Raw genomic sequence first — 10,863 nt, 5'->3', positions numbered from 1 at the left:
GTACCCAAGTGCCGAAAATCCCTAACTAAAACCCCTCTGCCGAAATCCCCTCTCTAATCCCCTCAAATCGGCTAACCCTATCCCCCTTTCAAATCCCTAAAATCTCTCCCCTTATCCCTCCTTAATCCATGCATTTGACTGATTCAAACTCTCTCCTACAGAGTTCCATCCAGCTTTAAACTCTAGCATGCACAAGCATAAAAATAACATTACCTTTGCCATCACAGGGAATCGAACCCAGGTCTTCCCCCAACCACTTACACGCCACTTTTCTATCCCCTTAGTGGCGTCACTTAGCCACTTTACTAGAGGCTCTTCTGTGATAGGTTTTACCCACAAATTTTAATAAGACCACCTATCCAAGGCCCCTAACTTCTTAAGTCCAAAATTCAAAAATTCTACCGGGTTTTGGCCAACACATGGGCCTTCCATAAGCCCATTTACATACTCAAATTATGAATTTCACAACCAAATACCAAAATTTAAAAACTTTAGTAAAATTTCGAGAATCGTAAAAAACCCGAAAATCAGGATGTTACATCATCTATAAATACTACCACAAACCTGTCCAAGTATGGACTAAAAATTCTATTCATCAGGTCCATGAACACGACCGGTGCATCAACCCAAACAGCATCACTAGAAACTCATAGTGCCCATATCTGGCTTTGAAAGTCATCTTCGGCACATCCGAATCCTTTACCCTCAACTGATAATAACTAGATCGAAGATCAATTTTTGAAAATATAGTAGCACCTTTTAATTGGTCGAACAAATCATCAATTCGAGGCAATGGATATCTGTTCTTTATTGTGACTTTTTTGAGTTGCTTGTAATCAATGCACAACCTCAATGATCCATCTTTCTTCTTCACAAACAATACCGGTGCACCCCACGGTGAAAAGCTGGGTCGAGCAAATCATTTATCAATTAATTCTTGTAATTGCACTTTCAACTCATTTAGTTCAGTAGGAGCCATTCTATATAGTGCTATCGATATCGGTACTGTCCCTGGTACAAGCTCTATAGAAAACTCCACCTCTCTAGCTGGTGGTAAGACGGGCAATTCTTCTGGAAATACCTCAAGAAATTCACAAACAGCTGGATTGACTGGATTTTCAACTCAGACACTTTGGTATCCAATACATAAGCAAGATAAGCCTCATACGCTTTCTTAATATACCTCTGTGCTAATATTGCTGAAATCACATTCGATGACCCATCTAATTTTTCAGATTCAACCCAAAGTAGCTCACTATGTTGACACTTCAACACAATGTACTTACGTTTATGATTTACTACTGCATTATGTTGGGTTAACCAATCCATTCCCAATATCACATTAAAATCATCAAAAGGTAATAACATCAAATTAGTCAGAAAACAATGACCCTCTATCATCAACGGGCAATTATTACAAATTTTATCTACCATAACATGCTGACCTAAGGGATTTGAAACTTTGACCACAATTTTGGTGAATTCAACTAACATATTTTTAACTGTCACGAATTTTGTGCATATATATGAATGCGTTGAACCAGGATCAATCAAAGCAATAATATCAGTATCAAGTAAAGAGAATGTACCAATGATAATATCTGGTGTTGAGGCATCTTCCCTTGAACGTATGAAATATGTCCTCACTAGAGCCCGTGCCTTAGATTTAGCCATTGAGTCCTTTACGGTAGCACGACTACCGCTGACATTACTGGGATATCGTGGTGGTCTACCCTTTGGGACGAGATTACTTGGCTTCGAGGTCTGATCAACATCTTTCTCAACTTTTTTTGGGCAATCCTTGAGAAAATGGTCAAGAGAACCACATTTAAAGCATGCTCTACTTCTCATTCGGCATTCTCCAAAATGAAATTTATTACAGATATTACATCATTTTTTGGGGTTTCCAACACTCCCAACACTGGTCACTGAAGGAGATGAAGACCTCGGGTTAGAGTGTTTGGAACTTCTTTCCTTTCCCGAATAGCCCACTAATGTGGCAAATTGTTCATGATAACTTCTTGAATTCTTTGATGCAGACGATTGCATCTTACTTATAAATCTTTTACTCGGAACTCGAGCTTCTCTTTCGGCTTACCTCTTCTTTTTGCTTAATTCTTCGGCCTTGTGGGGTCTTTCAGCCAACACTGCAAAATATCTTAATTTCAGAATCCCAATCAACAATTTAATGTCTTCATTCAGCCCTTCTTCAAATCGTTTGCACATGTCAGCCTCAGTCTGAACCCATTCGTAGCATACTTACTCAGTCTAACAAACTCTCGTTCATACTCGGATACGGTCATATTCCCTTGCTTGAGTTCTAAGAATTCCTTTTTTTTGGTCCAAGAACCTCTGACTAATATATTTCTTTCTAAACTCGGTTTGGAAGAATTCCCATATAAAATTTTCTCTCGGTACAATAGAAGATATGGTTTTCCACCAATGGTAAGTTGTGTCCTTCAGCAAGGATACCACACATTTGAAGCATTCGGCAGGAGTACATGATAATTCATCAAGAACCTGGATTGTATTTTCCAGCCAAAACTCGACCCTCTCTGGATCATCATCGGTCGTAGCCCTAAATTCTTCAGCCCCATATTTTCTAATCTTATGAACCGGAGCCTTACCGATTCTAAAGGGTCCAGTACCCTATTGTGTTTCATCGGGTTATGGAACAGGTGGGGGAGGTCGTTGAACAGTAGGGTTTGCTCTTAGGTATTGACTAAACCATTCATTCATAATTTCAAAGAAGGCTACTTTTGCCTCCTCACCTCAGCCCTCAGACATAGGCCTTCCACATCACTAGATGCAGCTCGATGCAAGGAAGCTTGAGCAGTGTTTTTGGCTTCCTCAAATTCATCTCTCGCTTGATTGGAGGACATTACTATATAGAAATACATTTAGAAGTAGTTAGGAGATATCACACTATCATAATTTATATAATGGCATGTATAGCTAGACTCATACTTAGTACGTTAGTTCAAGAATCAACTAAATTGTAGCTCTGATACCAATAAATGTAACACCCCTAACTCATATCCGTCACCAAAACAGGGTTACAAAATATTACTAGAGCTTACAAAACATTTATAGATAAATCGAGTTAAAAATACTAATCATATAGAACATCAATCATATTGTCCCTTAAATGGACTCCCGAGGCCCAACATGAACAGTATAATTGATTCGGGACCAAATCGTGATCTTACAAAGTTTTTCAAAAAATTTCAAAATTTCTCTTGTGAACAATACCCACACGTTCGTGTGGACTAGGGACACGCCTGTGTGGTCAGGCCGTGTGGCTCACACGACCATAAGGCATGCACATTTTCGCATGGCTACACACGACTGTGTCCCTAGCCCATGTAACTCTTTGTTTTGCAAGCATAAAGGGATTAAAGTCACACGGCCGAGTCACACGTCCATGTGCTAGGCCGTGTGGCAAATTTAATTTTTGATATTTAGGTGCAGTTTTCACACGGCCATGTCACACGCCTGTGTTCAAGGCCGTGTCCCTCACAAGTCTAAGACACATGCCCGTGTCTCTACCCGTGTGCTCAATTCTGAGCATTATGTTTCCATGAAAAATTACTTTGTAAAAGTTATTTATTTATCAACTATCTTTTATTTTCTACCATAAATTTCAGATTTCCAACATTTACACCATGACGACGTTTCTACACTTTGTTATCTTTTCAAATAAATCCCATAAATAGAAAGATTAAGTTATCCCGATTCTAAAAATATAAAAATCATTAAAAATGTGACTTGATTTCATACCTTATTGAGCTTGAAATGTTCTCTTCCTCTCTCTTAGGGTTTAGAAATTTTGAGGAAGAAGATGAATAGAAAAGATGATAATTTCTTTTTATTTTCTATCATCTTTTTAATTTTGTTGATTTCCAATTTAGTCCCTAGCCATTTCTAATTTTTCCATGGGTGAGTCATAAAAATCTCTACTAACTCTTCTTTAATGGTCTAATTACCATATAAGGACCTCTAGTTTTAGCTATTTAATACCTATAGCTACTAGAAGGAAACTTTTGCATTTTATGCAATTTAATCCTTTTCCTAATGAAACACACAATCGATAAAATTTTCTTATTAAAATTTATGATGACTTTCCTATAATAATGCGAATCATAAAATGAAATAAAAAAAGATTTTATTTTATTTTTGGGCTCGGATTTGTGGTCCCGAAACCACTGTTCCAATCTCACCGAAAATAGGCTGTTACATTGAAGGCCAAAGTGGGCCTAAAGGTAGACTAATAAGTTTAGTGAGTGTATAGGACTCCATTCGGAGGCATAAGGATAGGAGACTGCCCGCGATGTTGCAACATGAAGCTTGGATGTTGCAAAACAATTAACAGAGTTCCCAAAATGAGTAGTCTACCTTTGGTATCATGATTCAGCCATAGGGTGTCGTGACTTACCCCTAAAATCATGCCCTAAGGAGTAAACTGCCATTAGTGGTGTGACGCAGGCCAAACGATGTCATGACACCAATGTGACATGGTAAATTAATGAGCCAAGGGTGTTTTCGTCTACAAAATGAACTTTAACACAAAAATGTCAACTGAATTAGGTCAAAGGTCAGCGACCAACCTTAGGCCTATAAATAGAATTGCTCTAGATAGATTTTACTTAGCTTTTAGTTAGTTTTAATTTTTCTTTCATTTTTATTTAGTTTTTTTTTTCAGTTTTCTATTTCGGTCTTTGCGGGGATCAAATTGTAGATCACTCAACTCTTGACGGATTACCATTCACATTTTATTATTATATCAGGATTTCTGTCATCTTTATTCTTGATTTATTCATAATGTCTATCTTTTCTGTCAACTACTTTGCATGTGTTAAATCCATGGGGAACTAATCTAGTAAAGGAGATTAATGAGTGGATGTGAGATTAATTAACTTCTATGTAGGTTTCTCAGTAGATCAACTAGTTGCGATAGGAAAAACTTAAAACCCTAGGCTTGACGACCCTAGGAAGTCATATAGGTGGGAATGAACCCAAAATTAGTATTTCTTATCCGTGAAAACCTTACCTTGATCTTGTATGGACTATGACATCTAGAGATAAGTAGTTCTTGTCGACTTATTAAGTTAGTGGAAAGCCGAGAGGTCCTGCTAAGTTAATAACTACTTGATTTGATAGAACCCGGAATAAGAGTTAATTATGAACATTGAAGCGAGTTAATCTTCTATCATTGAATCTTATAAAATATGCAACATGTCTCTACAACAACTTTTTATTATTTTTATAAAATAATTATTATCATCACCTTAGGATTAATTGTAATATAATATAATTAAATTACTAACTAGACCCATTATCGTAGAAGTTAATCTTAGTTTAGTCTCACCTTCCTTGGATACGATCCTTAAAGTACTTCCACAATTCATTGTAATAACCCATTTTTGGTCAAATCAGAATAGTGGTTTTGGAACCACAAATCCAATGTTAGAAAATTATTTTAATATTATTTTTGATATTTACATGATGTTATTTGATATGTGTGAAAATTTCGTGAATTAATTTTATTGATTGGTTGGTTAATTTGATAAAAAGGACTAAATAGCATACAATACACAAGTTGCATTCTACTTGTTAAAGGTGTTTAATAGCTATGGTTTATTAAAGTGAAGGTCCTTATATTGTAATTAGACCATTAATAGTATGAATGGACATATATGGACATTTAATGGATGTTTTAAATGTCATTAAGGTTAAAATGGTAATTAGCATAATTTTTATATGTTAAATAAAATAAAATCAATTTTAAGCTTCATTGTCATCTTCTTGGCCAAATATTAAGAGGAAGAAAACCATTCTTAATTTTTAAAACATTCGGCACACTCCTAGCTTGATTAAGGTAAGGTTTTAGCTTTGTTATTGGTGATTTCTATGTTTTTGTAATTATTGCAGCTCAATCAAGCTAGTTCATACGTTTAATTTTGAAACTGTTAAAGATTCTGAGAGTTGCCATTATTGAATCTATGTGTTCTTTGATGTTTAATGTTGAAATATGAAAGCTTGATGATAGATTAATAGTTTTTGTAAAGTGATTTTTGACAAAAATGTCAAAAAGGGATTAAATTGAGAAAATGTGAAATGTAGTAGTTAAAAGTGTGAATAAATGAAAGTTTTGGGCTGCTAGAGACCCATATATAATTCGGCCAAGCATGGATTTTGTTGAATTATGTGAATTTTTTATTTTGTGAAATAAGGACTAAATTGTTAAAAGTGTGAAAGTTTAGGGGTAATGTGTAAATAGGCCTAAATGTATGTTTTGGACTAAATTGAGTGAATAAATGATGGAATAAGTTAATTTTGAATATAATTAGATCAAGAAAAGTGGAATACGAACTTGGATTGGGGAAAAGATAAAGTTATTGACTAATTGACTCAATTCCCTATTTTAGCATTCGAGGTAAGTTCGTATGTCTTAAGCATTGTAATAATTATGCTTTTAGTGCTTTGATATTGCATAAATTGTATATACGGGACTACAAATATGTTGAACGAAAAATCGGTTATTTGTGGCACTTAGTGTGCGAATCGACATAGCTTTGTCTATATATGGCACTTAGTGTGCGAGATCGAGATAGCTTCGGCTATATTTGGCACTTAGTGTGTGATTTAAGATAACTTCAGCTATGTACGACACTTAGTGTGCGAGATATTGAGTATGAGACTTAGTGTCGAGGTATTGAGTAATCAACGGTATTCCGTGTATGTATGAACTTGTTATGGATTGGTATAGGTATGTACATGTATATTATGAGCTTAAAATCAAATAAGTTACAAGGTTTGTATATAAGCTTATGAATAAGCAGTTGAAAGGTTTGTTAGTAATCTTAAAGTATATGATAATATGTTTAAATTGATGAATGTTGTATTTGTGATTAGTTAAGTTTATATCATACGAGCTTACTAAGCCATGAAGCTTACTTTGTGTTATTTTTCTATGTTTTATAGTGAATTAAGGCTAGCTCGAATCCAGGAGTCATCGGGAACATCATCACACTATCAAACATCTAAGTTGGTACTTTTGGATTATACATTTTTGGCATATGACGTTGGAACGACGGAAAAATGTGCAAGTGTACACAATCGCAACAAGTAATAAAGTGACAAGTAAATGTCGAGTTATCGTACCTATAGGGACTGTAAAATGAATTATTTATGAAATTAATTGTAAAACACTCTGGTGAAGTAAAAATAATTTGGTTTTAAAATGTGGTCAAAAACTGTGACAGCCCAAAATTGACCCTAGTCGGGAAGTGGTTTCGGGACCGCTAAACCGAGTCGTAAAAATAATTAACCGTCATAATTGATGCTCATTATATGTACATGTGCATGTGTGAAAATTTCGTGTTTGAATTTTGTTAATTGTAAGTGAATTTCATCAAATAGGACTTATGTGAGAAAATTTTAAAATGTGATAGGTCAATGCGTAAGGACCTATTAGTGCATGTGGAAAAAAAGGGGGGACTTGCATGTCAAATTCCCCCTAATGAGTAGTGGCCGGCCATGACAAGCATGGTAGACCAAGTGTGATGGGCAAGACATGTCATAGACATGTTGTGTTAGTGCATCATGAGTGGAAACATGTCACAAACATGTTATGTTAGTGAGGTACGTTAGGAAAAATAAAATAAGGAGCATGGGCATAAAATAATGAAAGGGAATATGATGGAAACAAAAAAAAATGTGTGTGGTTGTCTTCCCCCCCATTGCCGTGAGTTAAAGAAAAGAAAGGAGAAAATTTTGTTCATCCTTTTTCATCTTCATTTGGCCGAAAATTCTAAGGAAGGAGGAAGGAGTTCTTGCTTCATGTTTGATTTGGAAGAGGATTAGGAGGAGGTTTGGCCATACTTATATCTAGATTAAGGTATGTTTGAGGTTGTGCCATGAGATTCATGCATGTTTTTAGTTGCTAGCTTGAGTTCTAATTAGCCCATGGTTCAAATCCTTGCTATGTCATGGGGATGATATTCGGCCTAGGTGGATTTTGTGTTAATGCCATTGCATGCTAAATATGAAGCTTGTTAATGATGCATGTCATGGTGGATTGATGATTCTTGAATCTCCTTTTTAGCATTTTTGAGTGAGCACATATGTGTATTGGTTGCTAGATGGGGAAGAATCGGCTAGCAAGTTGTGTGCTAAGGCCGAATATAACTTTTGTATGTTAATGAGCAATGCATGTGTTAAATTGATGGAAAGGGAGAGGATGCTTTACTAGTGTATATATGTGTGTATTAGCCAAGTTTTGAACTTGAAACAAGATGATATTTATAATCAATACAAGTAACCATACTTGTAGGAAGTATTAAGCATATAATCGGCCCCAACATAGACATGCATATTCGGCCATAGGAAGAAGATTTGGTGTTGCATGTATTCGGTTGGAGGCAAGCATATTGATGCTTTTGTCTTGGCTTAGAAAATTCGGCCAAGGGGGAAAATTAGCTAAAATGTTGAGTTTGATTCATGATTCCGTACATATGTGACTTTAATGTCTAATGTATAAACATGGGCTAAGTGCCTTGTGTTCCTCTTTTCGATGCTCAAATGATTAAATCAATTTATTTGTTTAATTAAGCTCAAGAGCAAAGGGGAACTAAATCCGATAAAGGGAAGGAAAAAAGTGGTCGAATAGCCATCGGAATCGTTCGACAACATCCGAGGTAAGTTCTTGAGCAAAAGAGCTTAAATTATGATTTGATTAGATCATGTTTTAAGCAAACCAAAATCATGCTCTTTGTGTGGCTATTGAGCCGAAATTGCAAGAATGATAAATGTCTTGTGTTTGAGTTTTACTAACGAAAACGAAATACGAATGTGCCATGATTTATTGTTAAATGTGCATGGTTATTTGAATGATGTCCGGGCTAAGTCCCGAAGGCTTTGAGCTAAGTGACCATATCCGGACTAAGATCCGAAGGCATTTGTGCGAGATACTATCCGGGTTAAGTCCCGAAGGCATTTGTGCGAGTTACTATAACCGGGCTATGTCCCGAAGGCATTTGAACGAGTAACTATATCCGGTTAAATTCCGAAGGTACGTGATTTGGGAATGAATGATCTTGCTGTAAAAATTTCAGTTAATACTCTAGAAACATCCCAACATTGAGGTATGTTTCGTATGTGCTTGAATTTAGTTGAGCCCTTACAAATAAGTATTCGCTCAGTTGATAAACGAGCTACCAGCCTTTGGCTAAGTTGATCTTTTGTGTATGTACATAAGGGTTGGTAATGTGAAGCAAGTATGATATCGAAAATTTGTGCATATGAAATTATCCGTTTAGCTATATGAATGCTATACTTTTGTTGTGCTGGAATTCCTTGCTCAAAACTTACTAAGCATAAATTGCTTACCCCGTTTCATTGCTCCTCTGTTTTATAGATTTGGTTCTCCAGCTATCGGACTCGGGATCTTGAAGTCAAAGTCGCCCACACTATCAAAGCCCCCCTTTGGTACAATTTTGGTTGAACTTCGAAATGGCATGTATAGGACTACCCGTTTGTTGTGGGTCATGGACCTTTTGGACTTGTATAATTTTGGTTAGCCATGCGAAAATGGCTTATATATGTTTGAGTGTAATGTTATAATCATTTGGTATGGATATGGTTATTGAGAGGTGTGGATAGGCTTGACAAGGATTGGCCATGGGAATGGTTAATCACTATCATAAATTGTGCTACTTATGCAAAAAGGGCTAGTTGAATCATGGAAACTATAAAATAGGTAAAGTCTACCTTAAAGGCAGATGCTGACAGCAGCAGTGATGTAGATTTGGAAATTCACTAAAAATAGTAGGAATGGAATTAAATAGTGAATAAATTATGTAAACGAACCTTGATGAATCTATTTTCATAGGATAGTAACGAAACAATCATACGGATAGCATGTTAAGAGATATTCAGATTCTTGTGAGACAGGGCCAGAACGGTTTCTGGATTCCCTGTTCCGACTTTGGAAATTCATTATAAATTAACCAGAGACAATTAGGAGTAAAGCCATATATTTATAGATTCCTCTCTGAGTCTAGTTTCTATAGAAACAAACGGCATCAGTATTGAAGCCCTGTACAGGGAGATATCTAAGTCGTAATGCACAAAGGTCAGGGTAGTCGATCCCTGTAACATGAGAGACTTTGACTAATAAACTGTACAAATTGGCCTGACCAAAAATTCTAGAAAACAATATGTAGATGGGCATATGAGTCTAGTTTCAGGGAAAATTTACGGAACTGGATTCCGAGTTTCTGAACTCAAGATATGATTTTTAAAGCGACTATTATGCAGATTGGCAGTGTCTGGAAATTTTTTTTAAAAGTCTGTCAACACCTCGTGTTCGACTCCGGTGACGGTCTCGGGTTCGGGGTGTTCCATTTGATTGGTATCAGAGCTACGGTTTAGTCGATTCTAGGACTACCGTAATGCGTTGGGTCTAGCTATACATGCCATTTTATGTGATTACTTGATAGTGTGGTGATTTCTGACAATTGTAAATGTGTTTATTTATAGTAATCGATCCCGATCCCGACCGAGAGGTAGCTGATGATCTTGAGAGTGTAGCGCCTGCTCCCGCACAAGGGACAGCGCCGGCGGACTCTCAACCTAATGCTAGTAACCCGAATGATGAAGCTAGACAAGCTTTCTATAGCGTGATGAATGATTGGTTCAACCAATACATTCGAACTAATACGGCTGTTCCACAACCTCCCTTCCCGACTAATACAACCCCGCACCTACAATACCTCCGGTAACTGACCAAATAAGGTCAAATAAGCCCCAGTTGACAGAATCCGAAAACATGGGCTACTAAATTTAAGCACAAGCGATCAG

Source organism: Gossypium hirsutum, chromosome A03 (genome assembly GCF_007990345.1).
Source record: "Gossypium hirsutum isolate 1008001.06 chromosome A03, Gossypium_hirsutum_v2.1, whole genome shotgun sequence".
NCBI classification, from domain to species: Eukaryota; Viridiplantae; Streptophyta; class Magnoliopsida; order Malvales; family Malvaceae; genus Gossypium; species Gossypium hirsutum.
Note: the sequence above shows the minus strand (reverse complement) of the source record.